This window comes from Pinus tabuliformis, chromosome 6 (assembly GCF_031772625.1).
Source record: "Pinus tabuliformis cultivar Carrire ecotype Pingquan chromosome 6, CPIR1, whole genome shotgun sequence".
In the NCBI taxonomy this organism is placed as follows: Eukaryota; Viridiplantae; Streptophyta; class Pinopsida; order Pinales; family Pinaceae; genus Pinus; species Pinus tabuliformis.
In genome coordinates, this window is record NC_142292.1 from 781,874,004 (window position 1) to 781,891,125 (window position 17,122).

Here is a 17,122-nt window from a genome sequence, read left to right on the forward strand (position 1 = left end):
CCATGATCATCATCGTGCGTAGTCACTAGTATTAGGGCAGAATATTTTATTTTTGATGATTTATCGGCATGTTCAAAAAATAAAGGCCACGGGACCTCATGTCTTTGGACAACATTTTTTTTTGTAAAACCCATACCTTTTACAAATATTTATCTAATGAAAGCTACTACTTCTATTTCAATCTATCTTGTATAATATATGGATGAATATTGCATTGATTTTTTTATAAATGTTTTACAAATGCCAATTTAACACATAATTAGCTAATGCATGAGTTAATGTGTTTAAATTTCTCGGAATATGTTGATACTCGATATCATTAAACTCTCTTTCAGGGATACGAACCCGCAAAAACATTTTTAACATCAAAGTACTTCTAATTGAATAGACACCATTCAGAGGTAATATCATGAGTTGTGAATCTAACCTAACGATCAATCAACAATTTCCAAATGAAATGGCATAAGATAATAGCTCAATCATTGCGCTATACTCTGCAATATTATTCATTGTTTGACCAAGGCATATCCCATGAATAGAAACTAACTCATATGTGTGTGAATAAATGACCTAGGCCGCAGAAGATAAATTCTGATTACTACGACTAGCACCTTTAGCAAATCCAATGTAAGTTTGAGGGAGCATCGACATCTGCAAATCAAGTTTAACACAAAATAGGCGAGAGAAGTAGAAGAAAAAATCGTAAAAATCTGTTCAAAATTGCCACACATAAAATATAGTACAACAATATACAAATTCCTCACTGAACAATCTAAGCATAATATTTCTTTAGGTAAAGGCCATTTCTGGGCTTTCCCAAAGTAATTCCGTCATAATCAACAAGTTCATAGGCCCCTTTTGCCAATGCACGTTTTACAACATAAGGGCCATGCAACATGGGCTCAAATTTACCGACGCCTAACTTGTCATGCTTTTGATCATAGACCAAGACTAAATCCCCTTCTGCATATGAACGAGGTTTTACATTTTGATCACACTGTCTAGTCAATTTAACGTCTTAAATTGCTCTACATAAATTATCAATCCGGGTATCGTAAACTGATGAAGTGTGGTGCACCATATGTGCTTAGTTAACATTTTTCTTACTTCGTTGTTTTATAGATTTTATTTTGTTTTTTGGTTTTGTTTTTGTTGGTTTCCTAAAGTGTCTAATGCAAATGGAAATCCTATTCTAAGGTCTTAAGAATACTTTTAAATGTCAAGTATGGGTAGAAATTTCAAGAGAAGGTTTATGTCCCTAATGATAACTTCCAAAACTTAGCACTTCAAAAGATCTCAAAACATGCTATTGATCAAATCAATACTTGAACAAAAGTGTAAATATGCAGCTACTTAAATCAAACATTAGATGAAATACTGATCATGAAATCACTGTCTCTGCTGCTTGTCTAAATACGGAAATAAAAGTTAAGCTATTGCACTCAAACAAATCAAAAACTGCAAACTAATAAAAGTAAAATCAAATCACATCATTCATAGTTCGATTCCTCACCAAGTATTCTAAGCTATGGCTTTCGGAGATAATAGTCAATGATATGAGCAAGTTGATATCTAATTGCAGGAAAGTAAAACTAAAATCAAATCACATCATTCATAGTTTGATTCCTCGCTAGGTAGTCTAAGCTACGGCTTTCGGAGATAATCGTTAATGATATAAGCAAGTTGATATCTAAATGTAGAAAAGTAAAACTAAAATCAAATCACATCATTCATAGTTTGATTCCTCGCCAGGTAGTCTAAGTTATGGCTTTCGGAGATAATCATCAATGATATGAGCAAGTTGATATCTAATTGCAGAAAAGTAAAACTAAAATCAAATCACATCATTCATAGTTCGATTCCTTGCCAGGTAGTCTAAGCTATGGCTTTCAGAGATAATCGTCAATGATATGAGGAATTTGATATCTAAACTAACTGACAAAGCAAATGAATAAAACTGAAATCAAATCATAACTGAAATTGAAAAGCTAAAAAAAACAAAGTCAACAGAGAGGCAAATCTCATGTCACTATTTGATGCAAAAATATGTAAAGAAAAACTAATCTACAATCAACCGGTTGAACACGCTTACATGAATTAAAATTGCATGAATGAAAAATCTAATCTATCAAATTTGAAAGCAATCAAATGACATAATGAAATCAAAGCAAAATTACAAAAGAAAATCTACTCTACCTTACATTCTAATGTGCTCCATAACATCTACTTCAAATCTCCTTCCATGTTGAGAACATCAAAGCTTTATTCAAATTCTTCAAAACTACAAAGTACAACAAAGTTCTCCAAAACTTTCCAAAGCCATCTCACAAGCTAACAAGCTTAAGAACTAACAAGCTAAGACCCACAAGCCAAGCTTTAAACTCTAAGCTAACAAATGAAGGAGAAAGATCTCCTATTTATACAAAAAGATGAGAAGCCATCTCATTAATGAGAGTCCATGAATCTCTCCCTCTACCTCTAGAGTCCTAATCAAAATAGGAATTGATAAGACACATGTCTTCTTAGAGTTTCAATACAATTAGTAGATGTGACACATATCCTCATGATCTCATGATTCTTTCCACTCAAATTCGAATTTGGCCTTAGAGTGCCACATAAGGGTTTTCTAGAAGTCTCCTTTTGACCTACACATGTCAACAATCTCAATCCACTTGTTAGGTATAAGCATATGCACATTATTTTCTAATTTTTAACCACAAATTCACTTAAAAAGGCTAAGAATTAATAAAGTTTGGAAAAACATAAATGTGGCCCAATGATAATGAAAGTGGGATGAATGTAGTGACATAGTAGTGAAATGGAGGTGATATAATGGACATAATAGTGAAAGTGTAATGGAAATGAATGACATTTCAAGACCCAATATACCCCCAATTGAAGTTATTGCATGTCCTCATGCAATATATATTACATTAACTCTTTTGATCCTTGAGCTTTGGCTTAACTTTGCATGACATCGTTTGATAACTTCATATCTCTGCAAAGTGTTTTACTTGAATTGCAACTTGGTTGGTTTTTGTGTTACAACCAATTTTATTTTTTTGTTGTTGCATTCTATTTTGATCTTTGAACTTTGCATAATGATATTTTGATTATTTTTGCAAAGTATATCTTTATTGGATTGCATGATGGTTGGTTCTTGTGTGACAACCATGATTTTGTTTGTATCTAATTTATCCTTTAAGCACTTTTTGAAAAGCCATTGTATGCTCATAATAACAATGTAATAGTTAATATATGTTGGAAGTATGTGGGCTCCTGAGTATGATATGGACATGGCAAGATATGAAGATGAATGTATTCCCCCCCAACTGATGGTATTGACAATTTTATGAAATGAGGAAGAGAAATGTTTTTCCAACAATTATCATTCTAGCTTTTTATGGAATTCTATGGTCAAAAGTTAGAAAATGACGTACCTTAACTTACCCTTTGGAATGGATGAGTTGTATGTGTGGTGGCTGCAAAATTCTGATCATATTCTTCTTCAAGTGGCTGAACAAGAGGAGTCATGGATAAAGAGATAAGATGACTTTTTATTGCTTCTACTAAAACTTGTTGAATCTGCTCCAAAATGCTGAAAATAATAGTCTTCATGTCTTCAAAACTCATTAGCACAATTCCTATTATGTGAAAAGATGTTCTGATGTCGAACATAGTAGGAAATTGTTGACTTAGTGGCCATTAATGGATGCCACTAGTCAACACGAGAACTCTCACCATTGATGACAATGAGAGTCAAGATGCCCAAACACATCTTGCTAGGTACGAATGATTTTGCCGATGTCGAGTCACCTAGAAGATCTGATGAACGAGAGACATTAATGTATTTCCATTGTTTGTCAGCATGAGAACTTGCCATTAAGGCATGCAAGCCTCAAGGTGTTTTTACAAAGAAATTAGACTCAAAGGACTATAGACTCAATAATTTTCATTGAAGTAGGGCTTATTTGCGAAATGAAAATGACAAGAAATGGAAGATGAAAATGGAAGATGGCCAGGGAGAGTAGAAATGGAAATGGGCAATAAGCATGTAAATGAGCCTCTTGCTTTTATTTGTGGGTTATGAATGGACAAAAAGAGATGGAAAGTGTATGTGAATGTAAATGGAAAATATGGAGTGAAATGAGGTGAATGGTTTATTATGAAGTATGGATGTGATGGAGACAATAGTATCTCAAAGTTTTTCAAGTGTTTGGATTTGATTTTGCATCAGCATATTTTCTCTTTGTTGCTGATCATCCCCTTATGAAACAAATTGGTCTCTTAGAGAGACACCATTCTCTTGTAGTCATTTGTTCTTCCTCTTGGAACCTGCAAAAAAAACTAATACTTCTTCTGTAATGGAATGTAAGATTATCAAAGGAGAGAGATGGCCAATCTCTCTAGTTATGATATTTACACACGAAACTAAGAATTTGTATTAATGAAACAAGTTCTTAAAGGAAAAATCAAAAGAATGTATACCTGCTTTGGAATTGGTGCCCCAAGTTGAATGTTGCTTCTTTTCAGCAATTTATTTCATTATTTGCCATTTCAAACTCTAATGATGGATTTCTCATTGTGTACGTCTTGTTGAGATATTTTCAACGATACTTAAATCATCAAAATCTGATTTTGTATGAGAATGTTAGGCTGATTTGAACAATGAGGTTTTTCAGCTGCGGAATTGGAGAACATCGACGGAATTGGACTTTAGCTGCGGATGTCGACGGTTTCTGTAGCTAAAAATCTTGAATAAAAAATTAGTCATTCATCTTTCATCATCAGTCCAAAATTAATCAATACCTTCAGAAAAGTGAGCAAATAACTTATTCATTTCATTGATTCAAAATTATTATTTTTTCTTGACATGCGGCGACTTAGTGATAACACACACCTTGACTTCCCTTTGACCGGGGTCTTTTTCATCGACTTGGATCAAATGAATAGGACACCATCCATGTACTGACATTTTCCCATCTACCCATGTGGTTTATTTTGTCTCTTGACACCTATAACCTATAGAAGTAATAAAATGGCTGCATCATTGTCAGTTAGCTACGGAATCAGGCTGCATTCCATAGCTAAAAGACAGTAAACCATTAATTTTCTGATTTAAGTTATTGGAAAAGAGATTTTATGCAACCAAGTACCAGGGAGAAAGAGCCTAAGATCACAACTGGTGCACAAGACCAATTATTTATGAGCTTCTTTGTTATTTTAAAAAAAAAATTCTTCATTGTTTTACTTGAAAAATAAAATATTTATAAATGGTATATGAAGCAAAACAATTTTAATAATGAAAATATTTCAGAGTAATGGAACTGTATGATCTTTTCAACAACTTTAATGACTCCTACAGCAACCGTTTAACACATATCCCTGACTGCCCATTTGATTTAGCTAAAGAAAGTCAAAGTCCAAGTGTGTTCAACTGATTTAGCTCTCCCAATGAGCCCCATCATTTTTGTTCTCGGCTACTTTTTAGAATTCCCTTTACTGTCTGACAAATGGAGTGATTGCATGGATAGAAATCAGACATATATGGATATGAAAATGGAATGAAAAGGTATATGGAAGCAGATGACTGTGACTAAAGCAATTGTATGTACAATGTATGTGAAGACAGAGTGAATATATGCGTAGGCTGTGTGAAAACAAGGTGACTGAGTATGCAAAGAGGCTGCAAAGATATGAAAAGGGAAAAAAACTCGGTGTAATGAACAACTAATAAGGGTTTAAGAGTCGTATGCAATCAACTTATGATTCACAAGAATCCAATATTGCCATTCACAAGAATGTTGCTGCAATTCAAATCTCTACGAATCATGCAAGGCGTGTGACTAAATAATGAAATCCATCCGAGTAAAGCACCGAGCATTTTATGAAAAGAACATAGGGATAGCTGTTTAAACAGGTGGAGTAGTGAAGTTCGATTGAAATTGACAGATCAGTTTGGAAGAGGCGTACTCAACTGGTTCACGTAATGGAGTTAATTCACTAAACAGAGCCGTCTTCAATTGGGATTACAGGTGTTAATGAGTTATAGACGAGTGGCAATAAAAGGCGGGAGACGTGGTGGAGTAAATGCCAGCACATAATCAAATTAGAATTCCCCTTTCCGAATTAAATCACAACCTGTTCATTTAATTGAAATTCCTTTTTTTTTTTTTCGCGGCAGGCAAAAATGTGCTCCAAAGAACCGAGGATATCTCCCAAACCACCACGAATTTCTAAAAACCATTTTTGGGTTATCTAATTGACCCTACTAGCGAAAAAACCCATGTTTTATTTTTTCCAAATTCACCTCCGTTTGGCCAGATCGTGCATTCAAAGTTTGACATTTTTCTCTATTTTACGTTTTTCTTGAGTTGTTGCATTCGGCCTGTAAAATCGATTTCAGGAAAAAATTGTTTTCAGATGCAATCAACAGCAAATGAATTAGTCAGTTTCAGGGAGGGGACGCCGTAAAAATGTTTCCTATCATATTAAGCAAGTGCTCTAAATAATGAGATCTATTCTAGCTGGAGCAGCTCAGAAGTTTGTTTCAAACGCTTGCCAAAGAAACAGATGGGAATCTTATAGTGGATTCAAATTTGATGCAAATCCATGTGAGGTTGGAAAAGAGTTCAAGTTCTGATCTTCAGAGTAAAAAAACCATCCTATTTTTTTTTTTATTGATCTTTGAGATAAGATCATGTGGCAGGCCAAGACCAAAGTCATAGTCATTTCCGTGCCTCCATATGAAGTACCAATACAATACTGAGAGCAACATTATAACAAGCAGTGTAGCAGAGAAACCCAACCCAATTTTAGCACTAACAAATAAGCCACGCTTTTTCCAAAAGTATGGACAATCTAGTAGAGATGGCACTCCATAAAGGCCGTGACTTTCTCATAAATGTTAGCAAGCATCTCCATGTAGGTATGTTCTCAGTTGGGATGTTCTGGCTGTATGAAGGATTTTCACTAACATTGGCCTGCTGCTGCTGATTACAAGAGTCAGGCAAACAACTAGAGGAGGCTTTTGCAGATTTATATATATGTATATTTTTAAATGTTTTTGCAGGTTCGTTTTAAGGCCAAAACTTGAACAGGGATGTAGATTTTCTTGTTGAGGCCACAATGAAAGCTAGGATTCAAGATAGCCATAGATTTTTTTCCCAATTTTTTTTTTTTTTTTTTTTTTTTTTTTTTTTTTTTTTTTTTTTTTTCTGAAATTGTGAAATTTATAAGAAGAATTAATTATTTTCAATTTCAGGCAGCAAAGTCTTCAAAGAAAACATGCTAAAAACAAGACTTTGACTGAGGTCTTAGGTTGGTTTTTTATTGATCTGAGCTGGGTGAGTAGGATAAGATCCATGTCGGGACAATTCTGGAGATGCCCATGTGGTCGGTTTCTTCATTGGACGCCTATAACCTGCTAAACCTTGAAATCAACTATGGAATTCTCAACTAGCTACGGAATCAGGCTACATTTCGCACCTAAGTTGCAAAACCTTATTAAAACAGGATACAGTGTTTTGAGGACCACTACAAACCATAACTAGTCAATCTTGGACAGTTGAACCTATCAAAGTAGTTGGGTTTCAAAATTCTTTTATTTTTATTTTTTATTTTTTGAATCAACTGAAATGATGAAGTTTATTTTGTCTCCTTTTTTTTTTTTAACATAACAATTCTTTTTTTGATCCTCTAGATCACACAAAGTGCAGGAGGAGAGCATACTCAAGAATTATTAAATTTTTTTACATAACAATCATTTTTCTGATCCTCCAGATCACACAAAGTGTAGGAGGAGAGCATACTCAAGAATTATTAATTTTTTTTTAGATGTAAGAAATAAGGTCTCCTAATTACACTTCCCCGGCAACGGCGCCAAAATGTCTAGTCAATTTAACGTCTTAAATTTCTCTACATAAATTATCAATCCGAGTATCGTAAACTGATGAAGTGTGGTGCACCATATGTGCTTAGTTAACCTTTTTCTTACTTCGTTGTTTTATAGATTTTTTTTTTTTTTGGGGTTTTGTTTTTATTTGTTTCCTAAAGTGTCTAATGCAAATGGAAATCATATTCTAAGGTCTTAAGAATACTTTTAAAGGTCAAGTATGGGTAGAGATTTCAAGACAAGTTTTATGTCCCTAATGGTAACTTCCAAAACTTAGCACTTCGAAAGATCTCAAAACATGCTATTGATCAAATTAGTACTTGAACAAAAGTGTAAATATGCAGCTACTTAAATCAAACAAAAGATGAAATACTGATCATGAAATCAGTGTCTCTGCTGCTTGTCTAAATATGAAATAAAAGTTAAGCTATTGCACTCAAACAAATAAAAAACTGCAAACTAATAAAAGTAAAATCAAATCACATCATTCATAGTTCGATTCCTTGCCAGGTAGTCTAAGCTATGGCTTTCGGAGATAATCGTTAATGATATGAGCAAGTTGATATCTAATTGCAGGAAAGTAAAACTAAAATCAAATCACATCATTCATAGTTTGATTCCTCGCTAGGTAGTCTAAACTACGGCTTTCGGAGATAATTGTCAATGATATGAGCAAGTTGATATCTAATTGCAGAAAAGTAAAACTAAAATCAAATCACATCATTCATAGTTCGATTCCTCGCCAGGTAGTCTAAGCTATGGCTTTCAGAGATAATCGTCAATGATATGAGCAAGTTGATATCTAATTTCAGAAAAGTAAAACTAAAATCAAATCACATCATTCATAGTTCGATTCCTCCCCAGGTAGTCTAAGCTATGGCTTTCGAAGATAATCGTCAATGATATGAGGAATTTGATATCTAAACTAACTGACAAAGCAAATGAATAAAACTGAAATCAAAGCATAATTGAAATTGAAAAGCTAAAAAAAACAAAGTCAGCAAAGAGGCAAATCTCATGTCACTATTTGATGCAAAAATATGTAAAGAAAAACTAATCTACAATCAATCGGTTGAACACGCTTACATGAATTAAAATTGCATGAATGAAAAATCTAATCTATCAAACTTGAAAGCAATCAAATGACATAATGAAATCAAAGCAAAATTACAAAAGAAAATCTACTATACCTTACATTCTAATGTGCTCCATAACATCTACTTCACATCTCCTTCCATGTTGAGAACATCAAAGCTTTATTCAAATTCTTCAAAATTACAAAGTACAACAAAGTTCTCCAAAGCTTTTCAAAGCCATCTCACAAGTTAACAAGCTTAAGAACTAACAAGCTAAAACCCACAAGCTAAGCTCTAAACTCTAAGTTAACAAATGAAGGCGAAAGATCTCTTATTTATACAAAAAGATGAGAAGCCATATCATTAATGAGAGTACATGAATCTCTCCCTCTACCTCTAGAGTCCTAATCAAAATAGGAATTGATAAGACACATGTCTTCTTAGAGTTTCAATATAATTAGGAGATGTGACACATATCCTCATGATCCCATGATTCTTTCCACTCAAATTCGAATTTGGCCTTAGAGTGCCACATAAGGGTCTTCTAGAAGTCTCATTTTGACCTACACATGTCAACAATCTCAACCCACTTGTTAGGTATAAGCATATGCACATTATTTTCTAATTTTTAACCACAAATTCACTTAAAAAGGCTAAGAATTAATAAAGTTTGGAAAAACATAAATGTGGCCCAATGATAATGAAAGTGGGATGAATGTAGTGACATAGTAGTGAAATGGAGGTGATATAATGGACATAATAGTGAAAGTTTAATGGAAATGAATGACATTTTCAAGACCCAACACACACTGTGCCTTAACCCATTTCTTTTGAGCCTTGCTAGCTAATGCAGCAACACGACAAGTCTCATCGAGTCATGCTAAGTAGAGGAAACGTTTTTCTTCGGCAGAATTGGCTAGTAATAATTCAATTGCAAGTTTCAAAGATGGTATTTCACATTCAATAGGTAAAACTAATTCCACACCGTAAATGAGCTGGAAAGGAGTAAAACCCATCGAAGTTTTTTGTTGTGGTACCATAAGCCCACAAGGTTGGAAAAAGACTTAGATGCCAGTCTCGTTTATGGATCCCGATAATTCGTTTAATCATGATGGATAAAACCTTGTTAATGACTTCTACTTGGCCATTCTCCAGCAGGTAATATGGAGTAGAATTGTCATGACGTAGACCTATCTTCGTAAGAAGATTGGTCATCATAAAGTTTCGAAAATGGCTACCATGGTTCATGACGATGGCTTGTGAAACTTCAAACCTAGCAATCACATGATTGAATATGAAAACTGATGTTGTTTCGTCGTCATCCTTATATGTGGGTATCACCTCGGCCGATTTCGTGAAATAATCTACCGCAAGTAACCATGCCCCCCGGACGAGTGAGGGTTACATGTAAGGAAATTGATGCCCCATTTAGCGAAAGGAATGACAACAATGATTGGGTGAAGAGGAGATGGGTGTGCATGCATTTTTCGATCCTAGATCTGACAATTATGACATTTCTGGACAACAATTATACAATCTTTAAACATAGAAGGCCAGAAATACCCTACGTGCGGGATCTTTTGAGCAGTCAAAAACCTTGACATATGACCGCCACAAGCTCCATAATGAGTTAAACGTCATCTGAAGATGGAATCAACACCATGACGATAAAGTGTATCACCAACAATATTGTCTTGCTGGGATTGGTATTGGATATGATGACGATCAGTTCGACTGAGTTCTGGCCAAAATATTTGGGTCTGAAGATAAATGATGATATCTCCATACTAGGGATCTAAAGTACTAATAAGAAAGAGAGATTCGTCTGGAAGAGAATCCTTTGCCATGGTTTATGTCTTAGTACGGGGAAGTCACACAATAATTCAACAAATACTAACGATTTCTTAGATTTAGATTTTATGAATTCCAAATCGAATTCTTGCAGGATAATTATCCATTTGGAATACTTCCCCCCCAAGAATTGTCTCGTAAGAATATAAACCATGGGGTTGCAATCGAAAATCACAATAGTTTTTCGCAATATAATGTAGTGACAAAATCGTTGGACAACTTGAACGGCTGCCAAGGCCAATTTCTCCACATGTGCATATTTTTCTTTAGTTTTGGTCAGATTTCTGCTTAGGTAATATATCACATGCTCTTCATTCAATTTATCTTCCTGAACTGAAAACATGCAAATAGTGGCATTAGATGCAACTAATTATAAAAATTATTCTCGATGATAACAGGGAGGATGCAATAACAGTGTATGGGTCAATGCATATTTAAGTGCATCAAAGGCCTTTTGAGCCACTTCATCCGAAGTAAATGAGATGCCATTTTTCAATAGTAGAGTAAAACAGTTGGTTAACTTGGTGTAGCTCTGGATGAATCGACGAATAAATTTTTCCTTCTGTTGCAAACTTTGGAGTTAGCAAAGATTGGAAGGAGGAGGCATGTCCAGAATAGCCTCAACCTTGAGTGGATCGACACAAATACCTTCCTTTGAAATGAATAATCCTAAAAATCGACCAAATTGCACACAAAAAATACACTTGTGTGGATTCAAGTGTATATTTTAGTGACAACATTTGATAATTATAACTCTCAAATGCTTTGGATGGTCTTCCCGTCTCATTGAATGAGTTGGAAAGTCATCCAAATAGGGTTGCACAATATGCTTGATATCGTGAAATGTGTAAGACATAGCCTATTGGAAAGTTGCACCTACATTCTTCAAACCAAATGGGATTTTTTGATAGGAAAAATCCCCCCATGGATAGATGAACACAATTTTATGTTGATCAGCTAGGAGTATGTTGATTTGGTTGTAGTAAAAAAATTTGTCCATAAATGAAAACATTTAATTTCTAACACAATCATCAATGGTTTTATCGATGAAGGGGGTAGGATAGTTTTCCTTTGGACATGCATTATTGATATCCCTATAATCGACACATACTCTAATGGTTCCCTGCTTCTTGTTAACATGTACAATACTGGACACCCAATAAGTCAAAGGAATCAGGTAGATGAAACCTGCTTTGAGCAGTTTCTCGACCTTAGCTTTAATCGCAACAACCTTTCGTGGATGCACTGGACATAATTGTTGTCTGATAGGGTTTTCATCCGGGTAAGTCTTGATCTCATGCAAAATAATACTCAAGTCAATTCCTGGCATTTTCTCATAGGACCAGGCAAAAATGTCGCACAATTCTTCAAATAGGGCTTTATACATCTGAATCTCTCAGCACGAAGCGCCTATGTGGATAATTTTGTTTTGAATGAGATGTCAATGGAAATCATTGTAGATATATTATGCAAATTCCTTTCGGATTCAACTTGAAGAGCTGAAATGGGCCATTTCGGACTATCTACAATCTCGGGCAAAAACATAGTTGAAAAGTCATTCTCGATTTTATCAAGGTTAGGTGGAAAATATGAACGGTGATGATAATAATTCCATGGCATCTCATTCGAAGTCATGAACTCCATAATACTTTTGTCAGTTGGAAATGTACAGTCGAAAGGATCAGGAAGTGAAATTGGTTCTAACCAAGGTAAAGGAGAATAATCATCATTAATCGTATCCACTCGACCAGTCTCAGAATATGATGGCCCGGAAAATGATTGAACTTCTTGATAAGCCAATTCAAGTAGGCTCAAAGGCATCTCATTTCCATAGGAGGTCAATTCATATTTTGAAGGTACTATCCACGGATCAAATTATTCCATAGTGCTTGATGTAATCATGTTAACAACGAAAAAATTAGAAGGAAAGTTAGGTGGAGGGAGTGCGAAGGTTCCTATCAGTGATGAGTCTTTGAGCAAACCAACACCAACATCCTCTTAAAGAGCATTCGTTTTTTCGACAAAAGGTTTGCTACTCGTAGAGTTAGGGTTTAAAGTGTAGTAAGACAAAATGTCTACTTTGACAATTTTCCCTTTGTGAGGAAATTGTATCATTCGAAAAAGATATGTCACCACTGTTGACATATTGTAGGTCCAACTTCAACCAAGAAAAAGGTTGTAATTGAGCTAAGCATCAAAAAATTCAACTTCGATCGCGACTGTTTTACCGTCTAATTTTATGGGTAGATCGTTTAAGATTCCATAAGGAGGAAAACCTCTTCCATCAAGGGATCTCAGAGTGGTAGGTGACTGATTGATGGTTAGAGAACCTAGAGCTTTCCAATAAGAAATCGAAATAATACACATAAAAGCTCCTTCATCAACAATAGTGTGAAACACTCGTCTGGTTTTGACAAAAAAATGGAATCTGGAATGCCAGTTGATGTGGGAGTCTAAGTATATGACTCTTGAGATCAAATATAATTAGATTAGAATCCTTCAGATCAATAGATCTAATGTATGACAACAATAGATTTCATTACGCTAGACATGTTTGCAACACCTCAAGAGCTGACATTGCGGAAGGAGACATAGCAAAGTCTTCAACAATGTTATAATTTTGTGCAGCTCTAGCATGTGGATTGAAAGTTGATTTTCGAAGCACACCTTTGGGAGGTGGTCGAATCATCATGTCAGGATTGAATTTCTCGATATGTAATGGTTTAGAAGGAGGAGGAGGAATTGAACTGGAAGGTTTACTAGATGAACTAGTCTCATTCCCATTGATGACAAGACCCTTAGATTCGTAATCTTTTGATCTCGTAGCTACCATAACTTGCTGCGAAGACATCATGATGATATATTGCGATGTGGAAGAGGAAGATGTATTATGATAAACCATTTTGTTGTCTTCAGAAGGAAATGTATCCTTAAAAACAATGGGAGTTGGAGAACCTTTAATGAATTTGGAAACCTCTACCTGATGTGGGCATTCCCTCGTGTAATGATCCTCATTGCAAATAAGGCAAGGATAACAGGGTTTCCATTTCTCATCAGCAGGTTGAATTTTAGTGGGTTTATATTTTGGAGAATCATTTTGTTTCGATTTACCTTTCCTCTTCTTTTTACCTCCGGACAATTGAATCTTGGCGGTAGATGATTCTATGACATTAATTTTGGAAATGGTTTCAGGAGAAAGGCTTTCAATGGGTGAATCTTGTGTGGCCAAGGTCTGAGTGCTTTTAGAATTTTTATTTTTCCCCTTAGATTTTTGTCTAACATAACTTGTTATATCATCAACGCCATTAGATATTGTTTGATCATTTTTTGGGTGCGATAAATTCATAATTTTTTCATACAAGGTGTAAGATTGAGTATAGATTAAGTCTAAATACTGAGCATGAGAAATTACCTGTTCTGCGGTCATGATACCTCCCCTAACAACATCCTCGGTAATAACAGGAAGTAATGACTTCGTAAACCATGAAGCTAAAATCTGATTTGGAATAAAAAATTTGATTAACCGACGTCTACATCTCCATTCATGGATATGATCAGAAATGTGAGTCAATTTTGATTGTTTTAAGGAAGTCAATAGTTTGGTACCAGTATCATAACAAATCGGTAGCTGGAAATGGGTTAAAATGTTGTTTCTAGAGAGTTAAAGTTGTGGAAAGAAGCACGAGGTAGCTCTATGTACCATTTGGCTCTCAAACCCGTTAAAGTTCATTGGAAAAGGCAGAGTCAGATAGAATCATCGATGAAATAATTCGATGCACACCAAAGATTATATGTCATCACATGACTGCATGGGTCTTCTCCCGATTTGCCTTCAAATTGGGGTATGTCACTTGGTAACTTGGTGGGAATCGATGGCCAAAAAGGATAATAATAAATAGGATCATTTGTTAGTCGAGATAAATAAGGTAAATCTAGGGTTGCAATGAATGGTAAATTTCGGTTAGGGTCTTGTTGTAGAGTTTGATAACCTTGCGGGTTAAGTACAACCCCTGGATGAGGATGCCCAGGATATCCTGGAATACGCTGTGCAGTTGGAATCTAGATTCCACCAGGGTAACAAGGGTTAACCATGCCATGTTGAGGTTGAAGAGGGACTTGATAAGTATGACGGGGGTATGGTTGAATCTGGAAAGGTTGCGCTTGACCCATTTAATCTAAGTAATATTGCCCTTGTACAGGGTGAACTTATAAAGGTTGACCTTGAACAACTTGACTTTGAACAGGTTGAATTTGGATAAATTTACCTTGAAAATGTTGGTTTTGGAAAGCTTGAACTTGGAAAGGTGGACTTTGAAAAACTTGTCCTTGAAAAGGTGGAACTTGATAAGCTTGACCTTGAAAAGGTACTTGCATTATTCCTGTACCAGATTGCCAGATAGGAATTTGTGGTGTAGATTGAACGGTAGGACTAACTAGATAAGAAAAAACCTGAGGGATTGCTTGTGTATTTTGAGGAACAAGCATTTGAGGGGTAATTGGAACGATCGTTTACAATACTCCTGGAATAGGTGTCTAAGGTGAACTTGGGACCGACTACGAAACAAGTGTCTAAATAGTTGTTTGAGGTGCGCTTTGAACAAGTTGTTGTATAGGTTGTTGAACAGGTTGTTATATAGGTTGTTGAACAGGTTGTTATATTGGTTATTGAACAAGTGTTTGAGGAATTCCCTAAACACGCTGCTGGATAGGTACAACAATATTCAGAATAGACATTTGAGAAATAGGTTGTTCAGTAGGCTAGACAGGTTGATAAACTGGCACTTGTGGAGAAACTGGACCAAAATGTTGAGCAAAAGTACGGTTCCAAATAGTTTTAGTCCAAGGATACGGAGTACCAACCAAAGGTTAGGCTACATCAGGCTGACCATGACCTGGCTGAGGTATTTGACCATAATTTCCAGTAAAAGGTTGACCTCCAATCGTAGAATAAGATCCGACAATAATTTGTCGTCTAGGTGGAGGATAAGGTGGTGGCCCCCAAGATGGGTAATAAACACCAGTTGAGGTTACTTGAGGGTTACCTAAGTTACTGGACACCATATGAATATATTGGTCTAATACCATAGACGCTTCAGGCATGGTTGTCATGCTCTGAACAATAGGTGTAAATAAACCATATAACCAAGTAGAAAGTTGAGGAGAAGGAGTAGCTCCTAAAAAAGTCCCAGTAAGTGACTGGTATCCAGGAGGAACTAATAGACCACCATATAATAGTGATTCTGGGGAGCTGGTAAACATAGATGAATCAGTAGGTTGGCTCCCAAGAGGAATTTCTGACATGGTTCTTCTCAGTGAATAAAAAGGAATGTGTTGAGGTGGAAATCTATGACCTAAAAAGTTCAAAGGGTAGAATACCAACTATCAGGTCCGAAAGGATCGAAAGGAACTCTTGGATCAAAAGGTTCACCAGTGATAATTGGAGTATGAGGTGAATCTTCCTCCTTATTGCCAGTAATGTATTTAATCATAATCAATCCAGGAGGTAATCTAGTCGTAATTATTAGCTTCCTTAGAGGTGTAGATGGAGCAGGAGTAGGAGCTAAAATAGCCGAAGGTGATTTAGCTTGATAAATATCAGACTAAGGGTCTTCTACGTTTGGTTCGGTTAGTTAAGTGTCTGAAACTTCCCCAATATCAGATTCAGTTTGAACTACTTGAGTTGTAGGAATTTACAGGGTAAGTTCCTAAGAAAGAATACCAAAAGGACACCGCTCACAACCAGATCTCAAATCAATACACCAGTATTTTTGACGTGGTTAAAACCCTCAGAGTGCAAGGAGGGAAACAGTCCACGGCCTGTCCCAACGTGGGTACAGACAATTTATTAATCAAAGAATGAAAATTTACATAAGCTTCTCTCATGCACGGATTACCCGAACAATGACCCTCCATGCGCTTTAAATAGAACTCATGGACCAATCGGGTGTCAAGCCACGGATCAAGTGTCGGTAATACCGAGGTGAGAGTGAACCGTCGGATCACTACATATCGTGACCGTCGGATTGTAAGTTACAAAATGTACAACGGTAAAGAAACACACTTTACCTAACTCTAACCTAACTCTATGCTAGACCAAGTTGAACTTAACTATATCCTATGTGTCGGAATATCCTAACATCCCCCCTTAAGAACAACTTGGGATAGGATTGAAGGATTTACAAATATGACACAATAGGAGAAGGAAGGAGGCACTAGAGCCTATCCCCCCTTAGTGACAACTTCCTGAACTCCAAGCATATATCGAAGTTTAGTGAACTTCGCCTCTGTGAGAGCCTTTGTG